Below are 27,602 nucleotides of genomic sequence, written 5' to 3' on the forward strand. Positions count from 1 at the left end.
TGACTATACTTTTTGGACCTTTTGGATTATAGCTCTTCATCTTTTATATAAGATTTGGATTTCAATTATTTTGGCCACGAGCATCACTGAAGAGACATGTTTTGTCGAAATGCGCATCTGGTGCAACAAAATTGGTACCGTTGATTTTATTGATAAAAAATTCACAATACTTTTAGATATTTGGATGATATATTGACTCGCAATAATGACGACTTCAGTATGTATACTAAATAAATTTATCCTGTTGAACTTACTTTAAATAAAGCTAATACTAACAATGACCACTGCCCTTTCCCTGATCTTGATATCTATATCATTAACGGAAAGCTTAATACAACAATTTATCATAAGACAAATGATTTTTCATTTCCTATTGTTAATTATCCATTTTTAGATGGTGACGTACCCTTGTCACCATCTTATCTCAACTTGTACGATTCGCTTGTGTATGTAACAACGTATTACATTTTAGCGAGAGAAATTTATGTATTACTGAAATTTTTTTACACCAGGGTGTTCGATATCACAAACTGGTCAAAACATTTACTAAATTTTATCACCAGTATAAGGAAATAATTCGTAAATATAACTCAGCATGCAGACATCTTTAACGTTCAGGTATTTCACATCCAATATTTTATGGTAATAGTCTTTACAAAGCACAAAAATGTCAGTATTCACCTCAAAAGCTTACAAAACCTTTAAACATACTTATTAAGAAGGGATATAGTTACGATAATGTTGTCATGTCATTAAAGATTGCATATTTTGGCTTTAATATTGATTAAATTATAGGTTTTTTGCATCGGAACTTAACACATTTTTTTTTAAACAGTTATTGGCATGACACGGGTTATGTTCTTCTCATATATTTTACGATAGTATGATACTAAACTCCTAACGAGATGGATTGTGCCTGATATTCATATGATGAAGACATATATAGGTATTTCGGGAGGGTTGAGATCTCATAACCATGTTTAAACCCGCCGCAATTTTGCGCCTGTCCCAAATCAGGAACCTCTGGCCTTTGTTAGTCTGGTATGATTTTTAATTTGAGTTTCTTGTGTATAATTCGGAGTTTAGTATGACGTCCATTATCACTGTACTTGTATACATATTTTTAGGGGCTCGCTGCATTTAGGACCCATTGGTGGACTTCGGCTGTTGTCTACTCTATGGTCTGGTTGTTATAGCTTTGACACATTCCCCATTTCCCTTTTCAATGTTATCAACTAATAATAAAAGCTGCGAAATAATGTTTTGTAAAATGTAGTCTAACGCGAAATAGTCCTTTCTAGACAAGGTTATATGATTAAAGCTTGAGTGTTATTCATTTTTATATCTACAAAACGTATTACACAGAATATTTATCGTATATATAAGGATTGAATGGCATGTAACATGATACAACTGACTATCAACAATATATTCCATGTCATATAAAAAAAAGAAGATGTGGTATGATTGCCAAAGAAAAATATGCGTCATATTGCCAAGAGACCATATGACGCAGAAATTAACAACTTTGTTTCACTGTAGGGTCTTCAACAATGAGCAAAACCCATACCACTATAAAAGGTCCCGAAATGACAATAACTAGTAACTAGTAAGAAGACTATTTTACTGTTTTGAACGAGAACATTAAAACGTGTCTACTCAATAGTCATTTATATTTCTTGAATTATAACAACTACTTAATTTGTTAATGTGCAGTAGATAATGCAGATTTATAAAAACCTCAGAAGGTCGACAAAAAGTCTCATAAGTGAACATCGTATCTGCAAGATTAAAAGGTCAAAAACAGGGCCCAAAAAAGGGGTAAACAAATGAAAAGAAATCACACTGATTTTATATGTTAGTAACTAAACTGCATTCCATATTTAATTAGAATAAATATCCAAATATCGAAGATTTTGTAAATATTATAAACACCTTATTTTCTACTATTGTGTTTTTATGATTGTAAAAACTTTTATAACATATTTCAACAATGAATACGAAAACAAAATATGAAACCTTTTCAACAAAACCCGATTTTTAAATCTTATATCCTAGCCTAACAATAGTGTCGTGACTAAACCATCGACCACGTACACAGTGTGTGCCTTTTGTGATTTTTGTTAAAGGTCCCCGCATGAATAAACATAAATGCCTCAGTTATATTGCACCTTAAGTATTTAAAAGAAGTATTGGGTTACGTGAACATTTCAGAAACTTTAAATGATTTCAATCGAGATATTTTCTGTACACTTAAAATATTTATTTCTGCGAGTTGTAACGAATTCATAACGGCTGTCGATGATCTTATTTTACCCTTATATTTACCCTGCTCTGCGGCTTGTTTGAAATCTCGCGCGGTACAGACTAAATGATAAATAGATTGACAGACTTTTTTCCCTCAAAATGAGGTATTGCTATCTATATTGTAGTGTCACTTCAACTATACATGGTACTTACAAAGTAGGCAAACAATAGGGATATAATGGAAAACATCCACTTCTTTTGAACTTTGGAACATTCCATATATCCTTATTTTCATATATATATTCTTTTGTTTTAGATTTATTTTTAATTGTTTCCGGTTGTTTTTTTTATCTCATCATCCCTTTTCATCTTCGTACTTAATTTGGCCTTTTTAATATTTTCACTGATGAGTCTTGTGTAGACGAAACGCGTGTCTGGTGCAAATATACAATTAAAATCTTGGTATATGTGTTAATTGATTGACATTGCTTGGTTTATTACTAACATCAACATTTTAGACTATACCATACAGCCCAAAAACCTTTTTGCAATTTCTCTGCATTGACATTAATTTGTTAAAACAATTGAGGGTCTGTGAATGTGTTAAGTTCCTACGTATACGTATTCTAGACTTGAGGGGGAAAGAGGGTGTCGTTGTGGAACTGATTTTTCGACATAGATTGACATACACTGAGGATGTACTAGTAAATAATGTTTTCTTCTACTTATAACCTTAAAACTAAGAAATTATAAGATGTTTTCTATGAAAGGAAAACGATCGACGATCAGCAAAAAACATTCTGACTGACCGAATGATGTTATGAACTTAAAGAAGTGTTTAATAGCGAAGTTTTCAACAACCTGACCTTTTACTTTTAGAAAAAATAAATACATATCTCATTTAAATATAGATGACTTTCAATTGTTAAATATTAAGAAGTTAATTGTTAAAGACAAACTATTGTCTGAAGACAGAAAAAAAATGTTCTTACCTCACACTGTCTCAAACATCCGTCAATATCAATAAGAGAGTTATTCACTTTCAAACCGTTCACTTATATTCCATTTTAAAATTTAAACTTCATACTACATACCGTCGCGTGTAGACACTGAGCAAAGATAAAACACACGCTATTTGTCTTTGTATTTAAAATATATCCGCTTGAACAAACATACAATGTCCTTGGTTATATTTTACCTTAGGTATTTAAAAAAAGAAAATATAATATGGTTACAGGTGTAGACAGTCTTTGTACGTATTTATCCGAATTGTGCGCACTTTCAACATAAAAAAATAATTAAACTACTGAACTCATAGGAAAATTCAACACGGAAAGTTTTTTTTATCAAATTCCAAAATCAAAACCTTTAACACATGAAACGACTGTAAATCAACTGTTATATTCCTTATTTGGTAAAAACATTTCCTTGTTTAGAAAATGGTTTATTAAACCTAGTTTATTACCTTGCTAAACCTTTCATTTGTATGACAGTTGCAAATAATTCAACTACATTGACAACAATCTGTGTGCAAAACAAACAGACATATTAGGAAAAATGTGAAAAAATAGTTATAGCAGTCGACACTTTGTAACAGTGAAACGTCTCAAAAACTGGGCGCTCGTCGAACCCCTGAAAACGGCCGCTTTACTCTATAGTGTATGTATCATAAAATACAGGTACAATTTTCTATTTCGTCTTATTTCATTTTTTTGGCAGGAATAATAGATAAACATATCATACAGTAATGGTATTTCTTATTTAAACAGTTGTTCACCTTGAAACGTTTTCAATATGTTTCAAGAGTTATGACTACTTATGTGTAGTATGTGCGTTAATTTTGATCCGTCACAACATGATAAGCTTGGTTATTGAAACAGGTTCGACAAGTAAACCGTTATCAGTCAGCATGCATTTGTCCTGATTGCCAGGATTACCTTCTTGGTATATAACACTTATATGCTCTAATCAGTGATTGTATGTGACAACGCTGGTTTTATGATGATACATTTAATTGATTGTTTTTAGATAAATACACAAATTCCATTGTTTATCTAGGTTTTTAGGCATAGCCGATTTTACAAATTCAATTGACGTCATTTTTTTCGTAATTTTTTACCGTTTCAAATATGACGTCACTTGGCGTTGAGGTTTAAACTTATTCGGATGTACCTACTAGTGATGCAAATGTTTGGTTATGTAATGTATTTCAAATGGTTCCAGTAATTAGTTAATACTTCAGTTTTATCATGAACATCTATTGTATAGTCATTTTATAAAATTTACTGTTTGCAAAGGTATAAATTATTCTAAATAAAAGGGATGTTCTGGTAACTAACAGAAAACCATTGCCTTTTTCAACTTTTGATCTTCAGTGCCGTACAACTTTGTTCTTTTTTCACTTTCGATCTTTTATATATGGGCGTCAATGGTGAGTCTTGTGGGGACGAGGCGCGTTTTTGGCGTATTGAATTTTAAACCTGATGCTTTTTGTTATCTCTAAAACATGTGTTTCTTTGTCTAATATGTTCTCCTATTTATTTGTATTGTAGTCCTGTAATATTATGTTGTATGTTTAATGTTATATTTAACTTTGCCATTAAAGTGCGAGGTTTGGCATGCCACAAAACCAGGTTCAACCCACCATTTTTATTCCCATTTAAAAATGTCCTGTACCAAGTCAGGAAGATGGCCATTGTTATATTATTGTTCGTTTCTGTGTGTGTTGCATTTTAACGTTGTGTCGTTTGGTTTCTCTTATTTTTGAGTTATTAAGATAAGACGTGGCACGGTACTTGTCTATCCCAAATTCATGTATTTGGTTTTGATGTTATATTTGATATTCTCGTGGTATTTTGTCTGATGCTTGGTCCGTTTCTGTGTGTGTTGCGTTTCGGTGTTGTGTCGTTGTTCTCCTCTTATATTTAATGCGTATCCCTCGGTTTTAGTTTGTTACCCCGATTTTGTTTTTTGTCCATGGATTTATGAGTTTTGAACAGCGGTATACTACTGTTGCTTTTATTTGGCACAACTTTCTTTGATCTTTTGGTCCTCGATGCTGTTCAACTTTGTACTTGTTTCGGCTTTCAAACTTTTGTATCTGGGCGTCACTAGGAGGTCTGGTGTGGACAAAAAGCACTTCTGGCGTATTAAAATTTTAACTTGTTGCCTTTTGTTTTTTGTCCAGGGATTTATAAGTTTTGAACAGCGGTAAATTTATAAGTTTTGAACAGCGGTATACTACTGTTGCCTTTATTTAAAAGAATACAGGACAATTTATTCAGATACAAATCATCAGGTACTTTTTTATTCGGTAAGATGTTTAAAAAGGTGACATCACAAAAATACTGAATTCCTAGGAAAATTAAAAACAGAAAGTCCCAAATCAAATGGCTAAATCAAAGACTTAAACACATCAAACGAACGGATAACAACCACGCTTCATTATGCATGTTGTGTCCGAAGTCAGAAGGCAGTAATTCGAAATTGCCGTTTGTTGCATATTTGGTATTCGTTCATTGTTTGTTCATAAACTAAGCCGTTACTTTTATCGTTTGCATTGTTTTACATGATTCTATTCTGGGCCTTATATAGCTGACTATACGGGATGGGTTTGTTCATTGTTCAAGGCCGTACGGTTACCTTTAGTTGAGTTGTTAATTCATGTGTCATTGAGTCTCTTGTTGAAGAAATGTCTTGTAGCCTTTATATCAGGGTTTCCGCTGGTGGTCGCCATTTTCGCAATTTGCGAAAAAATAATCATTGTGGCGATTAAAATTCGTCATTGGCGAAAGAAATATATATACGATTTATTTGTAGCCATCTTGTTTATTTACTTTTTTTCGGGTTTCTCGGATTTTTTATATAAGTTTTATATACCACATCTTCTTTTTTGTATATGCATTATGTCAGGAATCTAATGCTTTAATCATCTAATAGCAGTTCAAGTTTGTATACATCGTATTTCTTTATATTTGTGGCAACAACAAAATCTGTAAAATAATAAAAAGAAGTTTGATTTAAATAGGAAAATGTATGTTTGTTAGAAACGTCATTATTGGGCGATAGTTTAGTGTAAAGAGTCAAACAATCATACACGGTATTGGACAGACCATCACAAACATTTTATTATATTAATTTAAAACTCTAAACATATTTTCAGACTTCAAACTAGACTGATGATACACGTGAATCATGTGAAAATAATGACATTATTGCATTTTTTATTTGCTCTATTAATTTTAACATTCTTTGTCAAGACTGTACAACAAAAACATAGTGGAAAGATAATATAATACATGTATAGATAAAATCAGTAGTATTCATCCAATATAGCAATAGGAATTTATTTTCCATCAGATTTGCTGTCGATGGCTAGGTATTAACGTCCAATGGCGCATTCAGTGCATTTTCAGGGCACGGCATTATACGCATATACACTACAGACAGACAAGCTATGCATGCATTTTAAAAGTGCTAATTCACAAAGTAAACAGTCCACAGGAAGACATGTCATTTCGCACAGATACACTGTTTTGACTCAAACCTATCTGTCTTTACCCTTACTCCTCACAGGTTGTTACTGTATGTTGAGTAGTGGAACAGCAAATACTTACTGTCATTGGGCCGATGGTATATAGCCATTTTGAGCCCATGCCATTTTTCCCCCGGGGGAAACTAGTATGAACCAATTCTTCCCTAGGGGAAATTTACGATAATTGCCATTCTTCTCCCACGAAAATTTGGTGATACGTTTACATAAAGTCATTTTCCCCCATGCCAATATTGTTCCCCGTTGTATTGGTTTTACTATATTTACACAAGTCTGAATATTAAACCCAACAAAGTTAGATAGATAGATAGATACTTTATTCTCTAAAAACTAAATACAAGTTTACAGAGAAACATATAACATAAATACAAATAGAATATTTAAGGTAAACAAATACAGTAAGATATTTTAAAAGTACAAAATTATGATTTACATAGTCTATATAGTCTTTGAGTGCGCCTTGTCTTTTTGGTTTTTGCCTGCATTTGTTGTCAAATCATGGTTCATTCCATTTCCGTTTTTGCGCATTGTAGGTCATTTGTTTAGGGGCCAGCTGAAGGACGCCTCTGGGTGCGGGAATTTGTGGGGCTAGTGAACTTCTGCTGTAGTTTTTTCTATGGTCGGGTTGTTGTCTCTTTGCCACATTCCCCATGTACATTCTCAATTTTATCTTTTTCAGATTTTTTCGGATTGTAAGTTCCAAACGTATGTTTTGAGGAGTTGAAAAATATATCACCAATATCCTTTACAGTATCATTAATATTATTCAGGTTAACATGGTCATCTGTTAACCTGAATAATATTAATACACTGTCGGCATCCCAATGGGAACAAACTGTGCCCCTCTACTTGCTGACTTGTTTCTTTATTATTATGAGGCTGACTTCATGCAGGAACTTCTTAGGAAGAAAGATAAGAAGTTAGCAATATCCTTTAACTCTACTTTCCGCTATATAGATGACGTTCTTTCACTAAACAATTCAAAATTTGGTGACTATGTGGATCGCATCTATCCCATCGAATTGGAGATAAAGGATACTACAGATACAGTTAAGTCGGCTTCATATCTTGACTTACATCTAGAAATTGACAATGAGGGTCGGTTGAAGACAAAACTTTACGACAAAAGAGATGATTTCAGCTTTCCAATTGTGAACTTTCCATTTCTAAGTAGCAACATTCCAGCAGCACCTGCATACGGGGTATATATCTCCCAATTGATACGATATTCCCGTGCTTGCATTTCCTATCATGATTTTCTTGATAGAGGGTTACTGCTCACAAGGAAGCTATTAAACCAAGAGTTCCAAATGGTGAAGTTGAAATCATCCCTTCGTAAATTTTACGGACGCCATCACGAGTTGGTTGACCGTTATGGAATAACCGTTTCACAAATGATATCGGATATGTTCCTTACGTCGTAACTACAATCCCCTTCCCTTTCATGAATTTGACCTACCGAATTAGACTATTTACCGGATTTGTAATCACATAAGCAACACGACGGGTGCCGCATGTGGAGCAGGATCTGCTTACCCTTCCGGAGCACCTGAGATCACCCCTAGTTTTTGGTGGGGTTCGTGTTGTTTATTCTTTAGTTTTCTATGTTGTGTCATGTGTACTATTGTTTTTCTGTTTGTTTTTTTTTATTTTTAGCCATGGCGTTGTCAGTTTGTTTTAGATTTACGAGTTTAACTGTCCCTTTGGTGTCTTTCGTCCCTCTTTTAGTAGATCCACAGTATTATATATAGTTTCAATTTTGGCAAAATCTAGAATAGAGTTAGAATAAGATTGATACACTGGCAATTATTTTTTGTCAAATTGCAATAACACAAGTCTGTCTACATGTTCATCATTCTGTCTATGTGTCCAAAAGTTTGTCTTCATTTTTACCAGTCTTTTGAATAGTCCCGTAGTCTGTCTTTATTCTCAACAGTCTGGTTAAGTGTTTACAAGTGTGTATTTGTCCACTAGCTAGTCCGTTTACATTTTTTTCACCGGTTTGTCTATGTGTGCATGTTCAATAGTCTGAGTTAATATTCACTAGTCCGTCTTGGTGTTTAATATTCTGTCTACATGTGTATCATTTTGTCTCTTTGTTGCATAATTTTTAATTATACAAGTATCTACATTTTTACCAGCCAATTTACGTTTCCAACAGTCTGTGTATGTTCCCAACAGTCTGTATATACCTGTCTACCAGTCGGTCTATATGTCTACCATACTGTGTATCCATCCGTCTGTCTATTTTTTCATCAGTCTGTCTGTAATTGCATTTTGTTGTGTTATTTTGTCTGGTATTCATAATCTTCATTATGCTAATATTTGCATGCATTCTTTTAACCTCAAAACTGACTAGGTGTATACGCCATACAAATATCCTAATGCTTTGAAACGCCAAAAAGTTTTCGTTGGCGTTTATTATAACAATGTATAAGCCAAGGAACATGTTAAATATGTTAAATATGTTTCGCCACACCAATTGACGTTGTTGAATAGTTTTTCTGACAACAGTCTATTATGACGAATAATACAGCTGGGGCGTTCCATACTTACTCTTAAAGGTAAATGATGAGTGGCGGAGCAGCAAAGACTAATTTCCAAGCCGGCAATTGTTAAATGCACATCCTCTTGTATTCAGACACAACGCATTACCATAAAAGATTAGACCACCAAGGTAGCTGATATGCTGTTGACAGGAAAACCATGGCCATGAAGACCCCATAATAAACCGAAGTCATTAAAACAGTGACATATGGCATCAATAAGGGCTACCCACATTCTCCGTCCAATCATAATAAAGCCCTACTTGGATATACATGTATATACAAAAAGATGATTCATGTACATATAATATAACAATAAGAATATATGATACAGTTGCAAATGACACAACTTCCCACACGAGACCAAATGTTATAAAAATTTACAAAAATAGGTCATTGTACGGCATTCGACAATGAGCTAAATACAAACGCAAAGTCAGCTAGAAAGGCCAGGAAATGAAAACTGTTATCCTCAATGTTCTTTAACTTTTTACTTGTTAAGCTTTCTATCTATTTTGATCTGAACGTCACCGATGAGTCTTGTGTAGACGAAACACAATGTGCGTCTAACGTATGAAATTATAATCCTGGTACCTCTGATGACTAATTATACAATTATGAAAAACAAATATTTTATACAGCAACCACAGAATTACAGACTCATTACTAGGGACATCACACACATAATGCACTAGGCTTGGTTACATTACTTAAACGTGTTGAAGGCGCATACCATCTCTCCAACTAGAGAAGAGTTGTAATCATAATGACCCAGCTTGATCCATCATGCGGAATCGAAAAATAAAAAAAAAATATTCCATTTATTGTGTTTGCCATGAAGTTACAATTGGGTTGAAAAGGGGGAATCATTCGGGTAACTTAATCTTTAGATATTTTTCAACATGACAATTATAATTGATAACTTATCAATTATAATTGTCATGTTGAATAAATATCTCAAGATCAAATTACCGAATGGTTCCCCCTTTTCAACCCAGCTGCTTACGCTACAATGTATCTGGGTGTGTTACCGAACCAACCCCCATTGGTATATATACATATGTTCATTTCTGATGTAAGGAAATTTCACCAACGTTATGTCATGTTTTCTTTACAATAAAGTTGTCCATTTTTATCATAATGTTATAACGTCACGATACAAGATGTTGTATAAATAGTTAAATGCATAGCGATCGATATATTCAGTCGATAATACACGAGATAGACATATATTATATATCTCTTGTATCAGAAATAAGAAAAACTAATATATTATTTCCAAAGTCCTTAAAATCTTCACAGTGCTTATGGATTTAATAAATACACACTTTATTTTAGATTGTAGCCTTACATAAAAACGTTAATGTACATTTACTAATAAATTACAGTCCGCACTTGAAAATATGATTAAGAGAAAACAAAATTTCTTAATCTTTCTTTTGCAAACAATGGTCTCGATTGCGTCAACTTAGGCAATAACCTTTATCATAAATTAGTTCAATCGAAAATACCTCATCATTTCAAAGATCAGTATGTACTAATTATTCCTTAAACCTATACCAAACCTATTGCAACTAAAATTCTCAATACTGACGACTTCAAGTCTAAACCTCCTGATTGCACTCGAAAGGTTCAAAATATCGTGAGCCTGAATCCATCAATTGGAAATTTTGATGGATTTAGTCGAGGATTATAGGCTAAGCCAATGGGCTAAGCGCGAGAAGGAAGACGTAGACACTCTTTCCACATGGATAAAGGCTGTGAGGTCATTGGTACACATCACAATTATGAAACTGAGTGATTCTATCAATGCCCATGCTTCGTCAACCTTTAAGGTTCCAAAGGTTGCAAAACACTTATCCTACCTCCATGACAAATATGTTGTTGTTCCCGCAGATAAAGCCCCAAACAACATCGTTTGTGTGTGTGAAACACATCACAATAACTGGCTGATAAACGAATTAGGTATTGAGACTTCACTTGGAAACTCAACTTATACCCTTACCAAAAATGAGATCCTGGATAATCATATCTCAGCTCTATGTTCCTTTATAATTTCAACCAAAGATGAAGAACTGGAACGTCCATCAATGTATTGGATACCTAAACTACATAAGTGTCCATACAAACAACGATACATTGCTGGGTCATCTAAGTTCTCCACCTCTTGCGTAAATCAGATGCGAATACTTAAAAATTCCAAAGATCTTTTAAAAGAGATACAATCTAACTCTCTTTCGTCTTGCAATAGTATTAAAACTTTGACTTTTCTATACTTTACACAAGTATTCCACATTCCAAACTAAAAAAAAATGTAAGAGTTGGTATTGCTTTGCTTCCTAAAAAAAGAATTGCCAACGTAGAAACAAGTATCTTGTCTTAGAGAATGCTAAATCTTACTTTGTAAAGAATCACTCTGAATCAAACAAAAAATTCTCTGAAAGAGACATTATTAAGATGATTTATTAATTAACACCATATTTATTACTTTCGGAGGAGGTGTTTTTCAACAGACTTTCGGCATTCCAATAGGAACCAATTGTACCCCTCTTCTTGCCGACTTGGTTTTTTTATTATTATGAAGCAGACTTCATACATGAACTTCTTAGAAAGAAAGACGGGAAGTTAGAAATATCCTTTAACTCTATTTTCCGTTATATAGATTACGTTCTTTCACTAAATAATTCAAAATTTGACGACTATGTTGAACGCATCTATCCCATCGAACTATATATAAAGGATATAACATATACGGTTAAGTGACTTAGTCGGTCTCATATCTTCACCTACATCTAGAAATTGACAATAAGGATCGGTTGAAAACAAAACTTTACGACAACAGAGATGATATCAGGTTCCCAATTGTGAACTTTCCATTTCTAAGTTGCTACATTCCAGCAGCACCTGCACACGGAGTAAATATCTCCTAATGGATACGATATTCCCGTGCTTGAATTTCCTATCATGATATTCTTGATAAAAGGTTTCTACTTACAAGGAAGCTATTAAAGTGTGTAGTTAAAATCAACCCATCGTAAATTTTACGGACGTCATCACAATTTGGTTGACCATTATGGAATAACCGTGTCACACATGATATCGGATATGTTCATTACGTCGTAACTATAATCCACTTCCCTTTCATGAATGTGACCTACCGAATTAGACTATTCACTGTTAAATATGTTATAACGTAAGCATCACGACGGGTGACACATGTGGAGTCAATCTTTAGTGGGGTCAAAGGTACCTGTAACGTGTAATATTTGTACTCACAGCATCAGTCTTGAAAAGTTTTACACGAATCAAAAATTCTTTTTCCATTTATCTACAGGCAGACAAATTACGATTTTACAATATTCACTTTTAGCAAAAGCCAATTTTTGGGGGTTTTTTTACGTTTATTTTTTAAAGTGTCTTGCAACTTAGTCAATTTTTTTCCGTAAATATGTTTAGATTTTATATTGTAATTCAAAACTTTATTCACCTTTTTGAAGAAAAAATTAAATACAACTTATATATCTTAATTAAAATACTCACCATGCGAACAAGCGTATCAAATTTATTAAACAAATTTTAAACTGCGAATCAAACTTTGCTAACCTCATTGAAGAAGCAAATTTGCTTTAAAAACAACCTAATATATCTCAAGTATAATATTCACATGGTAAACTAGCCATTTCAGTATTTAGATTAGAATAGGTGTAATGCAGAAAATATCAATATCATTCTGATAGGCTATATGTTAAAAGTATATATACCTTTTGGATAGGTTTAATGCAGCAAATATATAGCCATTTGGATAGGTTAAATACCTGAACAAGTCGTGGTGGATAGATGATAATTTAATAAACATCTGGACATGACACGAGCATGCACTTGTAATGTCAAGGACATAGGGTCTGCTGATATATCTTACGTCTCAAACATATTGCTTAATCTATATACATTTGAAAAATAAATAATTTAACATCATAAAATGTGGGATTATAAAATCAATAACGGTTAGGCAAAGCAATTAATAAAAGTATAGAAAAGTGTTTGGAAAATACATTATTTGATCAAACGCATTGTTTTCAAAATAAAATGTACATTTTGTTTTATTTAAATTATAGAGAAGTGTTTGGTAAAAGTTATTGGATAAAACTCTGGAAGAAAAATTATTTCAAAATAAAATGTACAGTATGTTTGAAAAGATTTACACTGTATAGTATACAAAAGATGAAAGATGAATAAATATCATAATCATTTTTAAAATGACGTAAAAGAAGAGGGACGAAAGATACCAAAGGGACAGTCAAACTCATAAATCTAAAATTAGATATAAAGGTTGTTTAGTAATCTTGTGTCTTAGCGAAATAGAAAGTCAATAGGATGAAAAGTAACAAAATGTTAGCAATCATTCTGCTTTATTTCGCTTCCATGCAACTTACATGTATATGGTAACACTGCATTATTTATAATCACAACACAATTAATCTTTGGGAATTGGCCGTCAATACTTGTTTTTCGTGAGCTTTTTTCTTATTTCTACTATCAAATAACATTATAAGAAAAGGTATAAACTATAACGATTTATGTCAGACATTAAACAGCAAAATGTTTTTTTTTAAATCGTTATAAAAACTTTCAATATCAATTTAAATTTTAATACAAGTTTAAAAAAAAAAAAACACAGTATACAGTTGTGCTATAAAAAGTAAAATCTCAAAAAAAAAAATGAACTCAGAGGAAAATCGAAAACGGAAAGTACCTAATCAAATGGGAAAATCAAATGATAAAACACATCAAACGAATGGACAACAAATGAAGTATTCCTGACTTGGTACAGGCATTTTCAAATGATGGATTGATTATAGTTTTATAGCGCTAACCCTCTTCTTTTACTGTGTCCTGTTAAATTGTTATACGATGATGACTGATGTTCCCATATTTTGACTATTTTATTGATGGTGACTGTTTATTTAACGCATCATGTAAATGTAACGGAATTTGATGAGACTGTTATTAAAGTGAGAGGGTTAGCGCTATAGAACCAGGTTTAATCCACCATTTTCTACATTTGAAAATGCCTGTACCAAGTCAGGAATATGACAGTTCTTGTCCATTCGTTTTTGATGCGTTTTTTTTTTGATTTTGCCATGTGATTATGGACTTTCCAAATTGATTTTCCTCTGAGTTCAGTATTTTTGTGATTTTACTTTTTTGTATATGTGTTTATTTTTCTACATATTTCTTAATTCGTCTGAAAATTAAAGATCTGGTATGTCATAACCAAATACATTCCAGTCTCACAAGAACAATCTTTACAGAACTTAATCATCATGTTGATCACAGTCCATTCAGTCAAAATTACAATTTACAAAATTATGAAGATTGTTGTGTCTTAAAAACTAAACCGACAATATGGCAGCTATTGAATATAGGAGGACCGACGAGCTCACAATTGCCTTTTTTCTATTCTGGGTTGTCTTTTTAAACTCTATTTAGTCCATTTGAATAAGGCAATTAATTTACAACAGAATACTTTTTAAAATGTCAATATCACGTTTTGTCTGGTTTCTTTTATCCGTTCTTATCATCTGTAATATTCAAACACAACATTTACCACACATTAAAGCGGGAGGGGACTGAGATGAGACGTACTTAGAATAGATCACAGCCGGTAAATGTGTTTGAAAACTTTTTGAATTTTAACTCATAAGTCATGAAGATGTGAATTTTTGTGTGAATCTAAGATATCTGTGATATAACCTTTGGTGATTAAATATGCCATGAATGGTTTATAAAAAAGATTGGTCGTTTCTTTTTTACCAATCATAGTTTGAATTGCAAGAGGAAGAAATAACCCCATCGAGTTACTTGTTTTCAGGTTAAACATTGCAGACATGTGCAGATATTTCATTTTAAAAATCTTAATTCAGTTAGTTAAAACGTCAAAAAAAGAAGTGAACACACTTTATTATAGATATAATTTTATAGAGGGAGCATTATACAATCATTGTAATTTTTTTTTTTATGAATCACCTTATACTATACTGTAGAACATGAAAGATAACCTGTGGAACTATTTTTAGTCATCTTTTAAAAACGTGAACAAGTAAACATTTAAGTGGAACTCCCGTTGTGATCTTTCAGTGATATGAATCCTTTTTATGTCAACGTTATGTTAAATAACTGATACTAGCACAGGTATTGTTAACATCGTATATACATCCGCTGTACATTCATTTACCTTAATCTAGATAAATATTAAGTAAACAAAACGTCATCTAAACTATTATCACAATTTTAGTTTGACAAATGTATTAACAATAATATAAATACTACTAAAGGAGGAATCAAATTGCATTAAGCCGCACATCCTCCGAAACCATACAAAGATGAAATCATTTGTGATATGACGTGCACATGTTGTGTTATAACTGCATAAGTATGTCTATGAACACATTTTGTTTCCACAGAAAACGCCAATTTTGTTTCCACAGAAAAAGCCAATTTTGTTTTAAAGTATCCGAATTTGTAGATTTTTATATTATTTCTTTATAAATCGGTGTATTGCTGGGTCTAATAAGTGCTCCAAGAAACCTCTTAACATTCATTGTATCAGCGATCAAAGCGAGGCTACAAAGTTATTGTGAAGCTGCCTATTCTAGATGGCGTGAATCAGATGTGGATACTAAAAAATTCCAAAGTTCTTTTAGAGTATATACAATCTAATTCTCTTTCATCTTGCAGTATTATTAAAACATTTGACTTTTCTACACTTTACATAAGTATTCCGCATCCAAACTAAAAAAGAATTTGTAAGAGTTGGTATTGCTTAATTTCATAAAAAAGATTGGCCAACGCAGATACAAGTATCTTGTCTTAGGGAGGGATACATCCTACTTTGTAAAGGATCACTCTGATTCAAACAAAACATTCTCTAAAATTGATATTATCAAGATGCTTGATTTCTTGATTGACAACCTATTTGATCCGTTCGGAGGACGTGTTTTTCAACAGACTGTCGGCATCCCAATGGGAACAAACTGTGCCCCTCTACTTGCTGACTTGTTTCTTTATTATTATGAGGCTGACTGCATGCAGGAACTTCTTAGGAAGAAAGATAAGAAGTTAGCAATATCCTTTAACTCTACTTTCCGCTATATAGATGACGTTCTTTCACTAAACAATTCAAAATTTGGTGGCTATGTGGATCGCATCTATCCCATCGAATTGGAGATAAAGGATACTACAGATACAGTTAAGTCGGCTTCATATCTTGACTTACATCTAGAAATTGATAATGAGGGTCGGTTGAAGACAAAACTTTACGACAAAAGAGATGATTTCAGCTTTCCAATTGTGAACTTTCCATTTATAAGTAGCAACATTCCAGCAGCACCTGCATACGGGGTATATATCTCCCAATTGATACGATATTCCCGTGCTTGCATTTCCTATAATGATTTTCTTGATAGAGGGTTACTGCTCACAAGGAAGCTATTAAACCAAGAGTTCCAAATGGTGAAGTTGAAATCATCCCATCGTACAATTTACGGACGCCATCACGAGTTGGTTGACCGTTATGGAACTGTCGGCATTCCAATGGGAATCAATTGTATCCCTGTTCTTGCCGACTTTTATCTTTATTATCACGAGACTGACTTCATTTAGGAACTTTTTAGGAAGAAAGATAAGAAGTTAGCAATACCCTTTAACTCCACTTTACGCTATTTAGTAGATGTTCTTTCACTTACTAATTCAAAATTTGGGTCACTCTGTTGAATGCATCTATCCAATCGAACTAGAGATAAATGATACAACAGATACAGTTAAGTCGGCCTCATATCTTGACTTACATCTGGAAAAGAAAAGAGGGACGAAAGATACCAAAGGGACAGTCAAACTCACAAATCTTAAACAAACTGACAACGCCATGGCTAAAAATGAAAAGGACAAACAGAAAAAAACTACAACTCATTTCCCTTTCATTAATGTGACGTACCGAATTAGACTATTTACCGGATTTTGATAACTTGAGCAACACGACGGGTGCCACATGTACATCTGAGATCACCCCTAGATATGTGTGGGGTTCATTTTGCTTAGTCTTTAGTTTTCTATGTTGTGTCATGCGTACTTTTGTTTGTCTGCTTGTCTTTTTCTTTTTTAGCCTTGGCGTTGTTTTTTTCGATTTGTGAATTTGACTGTTGCTCTGGTATCTTTTGTCCCTCTTTTTTTAATCAAACAGTATACCTAATTATCACTTTTTGGTGAATATGTCCCAAATAGCACGTATTTATTTAAACATATATTTTTCTAGAATTGATCAGATGGACAATCAAAAACTGGGGGTAATCTCAGGTGCAAAAACTTTATTTTGCGATATCTTTTTTTGTTAAAGTCTTGTGCTATACCAAATTCTTTGGAATTTACAATTCTGTATTTCCCTGTCTGCAACTAATGAAGCCGACATTTTGAATACCAGTATGTATTGATATGCAATTTCACCAATATAAAGTAAAATAAACTGGAATAATGACTATAATTGAATAATTTGTTTATTTTGCATTAGTATAGTGATAATTGTACTGTATGTGAATGGTATCAGGTTCGTTTGCGCCCAATACACTTTCGCACTTACACGTTCGCCCCGAAGTCCGTTCGCACCCTACACGTTCGCGCACAATTTTTATTGGAATTTCAGTTGAATTATTAAAACATTTATATATGTATATATCAAATAATTCTATTTTCTGGAAAAAAATTGAGGAATTACTATATAGTTTTTTTTTTATATTAATTTGATGATTAATTATCAAATGATAATTATGTATGATTACTGCTAATTGTAATGTATATGCGAAGCTTTGCGGACGTCTATCGGTAGTTTCATTGTCGCAAATATTCGTAAAACTACAGACGCATGTCCGAAAAGCTTCAAATACAATACAGTTATCTCTAAAGTATACAGACCTATTAATAGATAATCGTTTGAATATATTCTGAGCGGCTTTTTGTACATTTGCTATTGGTTTGATTGATGATTTCAAACATCTGCTATCTTGGCAATTGTTTGATTAGTTATTGTAAAGTACAATGATATTTTGTCGCAAAGGAACCTTTATTTTAATCAGGTTTCCTTCATCTTTGAATAAATGTTTCTGCTGATAAACTGTATATATCCCTTTCAGTGTTCGAAAAAAAGCTTCAAGCTACCAGTTTTTAGTAGGCTTTGTGCTGCTCAGTCTAGTTTTTAGTAGGCTTTGTGTTGCTCAGTCTAGTCTTTAGTAGGCTTTGTGTTGTTCAGTCTAGTTTTTTATGTTGTATTTGTTAAACTGTTGTTTGTCTATTGGTTGAATTTATTTTTGCCATAGCGTTGTCAGCTTATGAGTTTAAATATGACTTTGGTATCTTTCACCTCGGTTCTGATTTTTCGAATGGTTGGACTGTTTAACTTACCGTTTTGATGCTGTTTTAATTTTTTGCACAATAAACTGCTTCGCCAAGCGCAGCTGCCTACGACCGCCGAGGTTCAACCATGAACAGTTAGGCAACAAATGGACACAATATTCAAGCTTGATACACGTCTGAATTTAGATTGTAATTGAATATTTGACACATTATAGGTTTCTGACACAGAATAAATGTAGTCAAAGAACTTAAAATTGGTTATATGATTTGAATAAATATTCAATTGAAGATGTCTTGCTATTGTGCAATACACTGTGCACTGTGATGTTGACGGGAATTTAAGTGCACAACAAACCATGAAAAAAGTTGGATCTGCCTATCTTCACCATAGAGAGATCAGTGCACAAGAAGCAGTGTTTCGTGTAACTGGGTTGGGAATGAAAGAATGTTCTCGAAAAGTTGAATTTATCCCCGTGGGTGAAAATCCTTGTAAATTATCGATTCCTCTCCAACAACTGAAAAAAAAAGTCCAATAACAGACAACAAAAGAATGACGAGGATGAGACTGAAAATCAATCTGATGAAGAAAATGTATAGATGACAAATAAAAAAGACATTTATAAAGCCAAACCTGACATCGACTTGTTTAATGAAATGTGTTTGGCAGATTTCTGTTCAAAGTTTAATGTTTTAACTGAATCGCAAGTTCCTAAAAAGATAAATAAAGACACAACTTTTTAATTCAAAAAAGAATTGGGTTATATTAGGAAGTTAACAAGAACATCTCAAGGAATTATCAGATATCCTCGATTTTCAGTCGACAAAGTGCCAGAAAAATACTATCAAAGTATTCTACAATTGTTTTTACCCTTTAGAAGTGACGAACAATTGAAACCGTCTATGTTTGAAAATTATGAAGAATTTTACAAGCGTGGGCATGTAATAGTGTGTCAGCTGTGAAAGCTATTGTAGATCATCATATCAAGTTCTATAGATAAAGCTATTGAAAAATTAGAGGAAAATGAATCACATGAAGATGCATGGGCTCAATTATGTTCCGAATCAGAAAGTGAAAGGGTAATGTGTGGTATTGAACGATCTGCAAACGATAATGACAGAACGGATGATGAAATCATTGAAAACAATCTTCCAGATTTAAACCGTGCAGAATATGTCTACGGTGTTTACTAATAAGGAGATTATACCGATGTTAAGAAGTATGAATGAAAATCAAAAACACATTTTCTTTGACATTAGACATTGGTGTCTTCAAAAGGCAAATGGAAAACATGTTGATCCATTTTACGTTTTCATTACTGGTGTCGCTGGAACAGGCAAGAGTCAGTTAATAAAGTGTCTGTATTTTGAGATATCCAGAATTCTTGCTCCAACCTTGTGCAACCCAGATGACGTAAGTGTACTTCTGACAGCACCTACAGGTACTGCCGCATTTAATATTAATGGAATGACTATTCATAGTTGTCTGTCAATATTCAAGTCATTATCAAAGGATCATGCTACATTGAGTGAGGACAAATTAAACAGATTACGAACTATATTGGACAACTTACAAATACTTATCATCGATGAGATATCTATGGTTAATAAACGTCTTTTGTATTTTGTTCATGAAAGATTAAGGCAAATCAAGAAAAAACCTGAATGTTGTTTATTTGGAGGTGTTTCTATGATAGCAGTTGGTGATTTCTACCAGTTACCCCCCTGTAAAATAAAAAAAAAGTGATAAACTGTATGTAAACGGTCCTTGTAATACTTTGAATTACCTGTGGAATGAATTGTTTAAGGTAGCTGTACTGGATGAAATAATGCGACAAAAAGACGATAAAACATTTGCAGAAATGTTGAATAGACTGAGACTAAAGAAGAAACATGAGATGATTGAACCTGATGATATCTTATTGTTAAAACATTGCATGACAGAAGCACCAGATCGCATTTTACACATTTTTGCAACAAATGCTGAAGTTCAACAATTTAATAATAGTATGATCATGAAATATTTTTCTGACCCTGTTTTGGTTGAGGCCGAAGATTACGAAAAGGATAAGACTACTGGAACATTGAAAAGAAAGTCTTCATTTTACAGTAGCAGTGATATTCAACTACCATCATCCATTCTTTTAGCGGTGAGTGCACGTATAATGCTAATCAGAAATCAAGATACTAAAGATGGTTTAGTGAACGGAGTGATGGGAACAGTACATAAAATTATTACTGCTGGCATTCTTCCAGAAACAATATATATTCAGTTTGATGATGACAATGTAGGTAAAAGTAGAAAAGAACAATAATTGATCAATGGAAATAGATGTGTAGGTTTTAGGTCGGTGTTCAATTGAAATAGATGTGTAGGTTTTAGGTCGGTGTTCAATGGAAATAGATGTGTAGGTTTAGGTCGGTGTTCAATTGAAATAGATGTGTAGGTTTTAGGTCAGTGTTCAATGGAAATAGATGTGTAGGTTTTAGGTCAGTGTTCAATGGAAATAGATGTGTACGTTTAGGTCGGTGTTCAATGGAAATAGATGTGTAGGTTTTAGGTCGGTGTTCAATTGAAATAGATGTGTAGGTTTTAGGTCGGTGTTCAATGGAAATAGATGTGTAGGTTTTAGGTCGGTGTTCAATGGAAATAGATGTGTAGGTTTAGGTCGGTGTTCAGAAGATTTGTCATTTATGAGTGGTGTAAGAAAACAATATCCGTCAAAGTTAGCATTTGCATGTACAGCTCATAAAGTCCAAGGATTAACTGTGGTAGCAATTGATTTGAGTAAATGTTTTACATATGGACAAAGCTATGTAGCCCTTATTAGAGTAACTTCAAGTAAAGGTTTATTTATGTCTGAAATGAACAATGAATCTTTAAGTGCGAAAATATATGCAGACCCTGATATTGAAGCTGGTTTAGCATCAATGCAAGTATTTTCAATGAGAACTGCATCTGCGTCTGTTGCTGATATTTTGAAAGATCATCAAATGAGAATTGTATATCATAATATCTAAGGGTTGTTATCTCATATTGGTGATTTGAAAGTAAATAATGATATGGTAAGAGCTGACTTTATATGTTTGACTGAAACATGGTTGACATCAAATGATCAGTATGTTAATCTTATTAATTATGACTTTCGTCATGTATGCAGAAGTGAAGCTTTCAATGACGACAATGAAATGTTTCGAACAATAAAACATATGAAAAATGGAGGAGTAGGATATTTTTGTAAAAATTGTATCAATTATCAGCATACTGATTTGCACATACAAAATATTGAGTGTATTGGTTTTAGAATAATAGATATAAACACGCTTATTGTAACAGTTTATAGAACACAAACGTATGAAGTTGAGACTTTTATAAAACAGTTAAGATTAGTTTTAATGAAATTAGTCGTATTTCACACAAATCAGTAATTGTTGGTGATTTCAACCAGAATATCCTGAAAGACGAAAGATCTATTGAAAATTTTATGAAATCTCAAGGGTATGTCCATGTTATTACGGAACCCACAACAGAAAAGGGAACATTGATTGATCATATATATTTTAAAGGAATGTATCCATGCTGTGTAAGGGTTAAACCAACATTTTACAGTTATCATGAAGAAATAGAAATTATAACTGGAAATGTGTAACTAATGGTGTCAAACTGACTCAGGGGCAGTGGTTTTACTGACTCAGGGGCAGTGGTTGTACTGACTCAGGGGCAGTGGTTTTACTGACTCAGGGGCAGTGGTTTTACTGACTCAGGGGCAGTGGTTGTACTGACTCAGGGGCAGTGGTTGTACTGACTCAGGGGCAGTGGTTTTACTGACTCAGGGGCAGTGTTTGTACTGACTCAGGGGCAGTGGTTGTACTGACTCAGGAACAGTGGTTGTACTGACTCAGGGGCAGTGGTTGTACTGACTCAGGGGCAGTGGTTGTACTGACTCAGGGGCAGTGGTTGTACTGACTCAGGGGCAGTGGTTGTACTGACTCAGAGGCAGTGGTTTTACTGACCCAGGGGCAGTGGTTTTACTGACTCAGGGGCAGTGGTTTTACTGACTCAGGGGCAGTGGTTTTACTGACTCAGGGGCAGTGGTTGTACTGACTCAGGGGCAGTGGTTGTACTGACTCAGGGGCAGTGGTTGTACTGACTCAGGGGCAGTGGTTGTACTGACTCAGGGGCAGTGGTTGTACTGACTCAGGGGCAGTGGTTGTACTGACTCAGGGGCAGTGGTTGTACTGACTCAGGGGCAGTGGTTGTACTGACTCAGGGGCAGTGGTTGTACTGACTCAGGGGCAGTGGTTGTACTGACTCAGGGGCAGTGGTTGTACTGACTCAGGGGCAGTGGTTGTACTGACTCAGGGGCAGTGGTTTTACTGACTCAGGGGCAGTGGTTGTACTGACTCAGGGGCAGTGGTTGTACTGACTCAGGGGCAGTGGTTGTACTGATTCAGGAACAGTGGTTGTACTGACTCAGGGGCAGTGGTTGTACTGACTCAGGGGCAGTGGTTGTACTGACTCAGGGGCAGTGGTTGTACTGACTCAGGGGCAGTGGTTGTACTGACTCAGAGGCAGTGGTTTTACTGACCCAGGGGCAGTGGTTTTACTGACTCAGGGGCAGTGGTTTTACTGACTCAGGGGCAGTGGTTGTACTGACTCAGGGGCAGTGGTTGTACTGACTCAGGGGCAGTGGTTTTACTGACTCAGGGGCAGTGGTTGTACTGACTCAGGGGCAGTGGTTGTACTGACTCAGGGGCAGTGGTTGTACTGACTCAGGGGCAGTGGTTGTACTGACTCAGGGGCAGTGGTTGTACTGACTCAGGGGCAGTGGTTGTACTGACTCAGGGGCAGTGGTTGTACTGACTCAGGGGCAGTGGTTGTACTGACTCAGGAACAGTGGTTGTACTGACTCAGGGGCAGTGGTTGTACTGACTCAGGGGCAGTGGTTGTACTGACTCAGGGGCAGTGGTTGTACTGACTCAGGGGCAGTGGTTGTACTGACTCAGGGGCAGTGGTTGTACTGACTCAGGGGCAGTGGTTGTACTGACTCAGGGGCAGTGGTTGTACTGACTCAGGGGCAGTGGTTTTACTGACTCAGGGGCAGTGGTTTTACTGACTCAGGGGCAGTGGTTGTAATACTGTGTTTTTTTGTGATTTCTTCAAATTACCTTCTGTAAAATAGCAGTTATGTCAAACAGGTATAGCAATGTACAATTGAATGTTTCATTGATTATTAGCTAATAGTTTTTTATATTAATAAAAGTATTTTTTATCTTTTTTTATTTTTGATTAATTGTGAACTTTTTACATTCAAATTCAATGACATGTAGCCTGTCAGTATATGACTTACTATAATTATCAAACATACTTTTAAATATTTTGTATATCAATGTTGCATTTCATGAATATCTCCTCTGTTGTCAGAATTCAAAGCAGAACATTTGTCGGGGTTTCATGGAGAGAGAAATTGTTTAACGAAGTGTTGACTTCAACTTTGTAATTGTTTGGCTTTATAAATATTTTGATATGAGCGTCACTGATGAGTCTTATGTAGACGAAACGCGCGTCTGGCGTACTTAATTATAATCCTGGTACCTTTGATAACTATTTACACCACTGGGTCGATGCCACTGCTGGTGGACGTTTCGTCCCCGAGGGTATCACCAGCCCAGTAGTCAACACTTCGGTGTTGACATGAATATCAATAATGTGGTCATTTTTTATAAATTTCCTGTTAACAAAAGTTAAAACATTTCGAAAAACTAAGGATTTTCTTATTCCAGGCATAGATTTCCTTAGCCGTATTTGGCACAACTTTTTGGAATTTTGGATCCTCAATGCTCTTCAACTTTGTAATTGTTTGGCTTTATAAATATTTTGATATGAGCGTCACTGATGAGTCTTATGTAGACGAAACGCGCGTCTGGCGTACTAAATTATAATCCTGGTACCTTTGATAACTATTTACACCACTGGGTCGATGCCACTGCTGGTGGACGTTTCGTCCCCGAGGGTATCACCAGCCCAGTAGTCAACACTTCGGTGTTGACATGAATATCAATAATGTGGTCATTTTTTATAAATTTCCTGTTAACAAAAGTTAAAACATTTCGAAAAACTAAGGATTTTCTTATTCCAGGCATAGATTTCCTTAGCCGTATTTGGCACAACTTTTTGGAATTTTGGATCCTCAATGCTCTTCAACTTTGTAATTGTTTGGCTTTATAAATATTTTGATATGAGCGTCACTGATGAGTCTTATGTAGACGAAACGCGCGTCTGGCGTACTAAATTATAATCCTGGTACCTTTGATAACTATTAACATAGAATTACAAAATCAATTAAATTGATAAAAAAAATCATTTTCAGTTGTATAGTTTCTTTTATTTCAAAACAACAGCAACACAATATAGTGTTTATATTATGCACGGTTATCAAATTTTGACAACAGTTCAGTTGATGTTATTACTCTTATTCAAAAACCAGAGACAAAAAATAGTATTTATATTCTGAACTATAAGACAGACAAGAATGATAATGAGTTTTTAATAAAAATGCATCTTCTGATCTCGAAAATGTCAAGAGAATGGGTTCATTAAGTGTAAAAAGGGAAAACGTTTCAGAGGGTATGCTTGATGTATATCAAACGAAAGGTCGTACAAAGTACATTACAAAAACATACTTTTAATAGGAAAGACATTTCAATTGTTTTACAAACAATTGACAATGATTGAGATACTATTTTTTTTTTTTTTTTTTTTTTTTACTTCCAGCATTTTTTTTTGACATGGCCTCCCCCCGTTTCTATTGGAGTTATCAAGACCAAATATGGACCATCGGTAGATCTCATCATGAAGTATAACAAGATGAGGCTGTGTAGGATTTCATCATCCCCTATAGAAGTTATCTCCCTTTTATTGTTTTTTTTTTACATGCCCCCCCTCGTTGTTTTTAAAAATATCATGACATTATCTAGACAATATGTAGATCTCATCATGATGTATTACCATATGAGGCTGCGTAAGATTTCAACATCCCCTTTGAGAGTTATGTCCCCTTGAATCAATTTCTTTCCTTTGCATTTTTCTTTAAAAGTATTAGAGATAGAATCGATTTGAAAATGGCAGCATGTACAAGAACAGATGGCAATGTTTATATACATAAACAATTAATTTGTTAATTAGCCTTATAAGGAGTTATTTCCCTTTAAAAATTATAAATAATTTTTGAAAAATTCTATTTCGAGCACCAGAGGTCATAGAGACTTGGAACCTTCACCAATAATCTTTAATGCATGTGACCTTTAATATGCACCCAAGGTCAAAGATCACCGAGTGCAATTTTAAGCTTACATATTATGAAAACGATAAGACTTTGCTGCATACATACAGCGTATAAATTGTTCCTCTCGACGATCTCTACATTTAATACAATAAACCCAAAATTGTCCGACCGTCTGTTCAAAAGTTACAACGGGATGATTCTTAAAAGTATAGTTTTGTGTGTATATCTTTTTAAAGGTGATAGATATCAACCTACTATAAACTGCAAAGATGATCAGTAATTCAAGACCTTCAATTTGAGGTCAATGTCAGGTCATGATGAAATTTCACCTTGACCTTCACAGAATAAAATGACCTTGACCTTGTGATATTTGAAAGGTCAAGTGGTCCTGAGTTGAATGGTTGTAGTCACATGTCTCAAGGACTTCCGGTTCTCAAGTTTGATATTGCATCATATATTTGATGATTCATTGTGACAAAGATGAACTGTGGAATTGTCTCATTTTTTTTCTACAATGACGTGCTTCAACTGCAGATCATTTATCATTTAACAGATATTAGATATCTATTGTCGTATTAGAGATAATGCAGTTTAAAGTTTTGCGACCGGAGGCATGTATTTCTGAATCTACAACAGCTTACTACTTGAAATATTTTAGAAATTGAAGAGGTGAACATAGTTATATGTTTGACCAAATACCAAAAACATTCCATGAAAAAAAAACACCAAAAAATCAATTTGAAATTTTCAAGTATTGCATTGACTTTGTTAGTTTCATAACTTCTATTTATATAGTTGATATTGCATCATTATTGGCACTTTGTCAAATGGGGTCATTGATATATCAAATTGAAGGTCTTAATAAACTCTACTTTAAAATGAAAATTTTAAACCCCCTATTCATCCCAGGGGGACGGACGGGGTCATTTCGTGCAAACATTCAAATTTCTCAGATGGCAAGGTTGTCGCATATCAATTGAAAGAACATAAAGCGTACATTTCAAATTTTAAATTGACGTCTCCCAAAAATGGGTTGGATGGGGTCATTGAGTGCAAAAAATAAATTTTCTTTTAAGATAGGGGTGTTGTATATCAAATGAAAGGTCATGATGTGTACATTTGAAATATCAATTCCCGACCTCCAAAAATTAGTTGGATAGGGTTATAAAGTGCAAGAATCAAACTTTCTAGAACATGGCGTTGTCGCATATCAAATGAAAGCTCATCTACTCTATGTTACATATATCATACTTCGGATCTCAAAGATGTAGGCGGATGAGGTCATTAAGTGTTAAAAGCGAAAAGTTTCAGAAGTTATGCTTGTTGTATATCAAACGAAAAGTCGTACAAAGTACATTACAAAAGCACCAGTTTTACTGGAAAGACCTTTCAATTGAGATACTAGTTGTTTGGCTAAAAAATGGTAAACCGATACATAACGAGAACAGGATTCTGTTGTTTTTTTCCACTGATAGTTGAAGTGTTTCACTGGGTTTAATATTGTCGCTTAATCGATTTATGCCTATTGAACAGCGACCTACTACTGTTGCCTTTATTTGATAGTAATCGTTC

At 34.1% G+C, this 27,602-nt stretch overlaps 1 protein-coding gene across 1 annotated transcript in view; it reads right to left on the reverse strand.

The window, feature by feature from the left end:
- LOC134718317 (uncharacterized) overlaps window positions 1-27,602 on the reverse strand; it is a 402,856-nt gene that overhangs the window by 112,913 nt on the left and 262,341 nt on the right. The gene's annotated exons all lie outside the window — the stretch shown is intronic.

This window comes from Mytilus trossulus, chromosome 5 (genome assembly GCF_036588685.1).
Source record: "Mytilus trossulus isolate FHL-02 chromosome 5, PNRI_Mtr1.1.1.hap1, whole genome shotgun sequence".
Classification (NCBI taxonomy): domain Eukaryota; kingdom Metazoa; phylum Mollusca; class Bivalvia; order Mytilida; family Mytilidae; genus Mytilus; species Mytilus trossulus.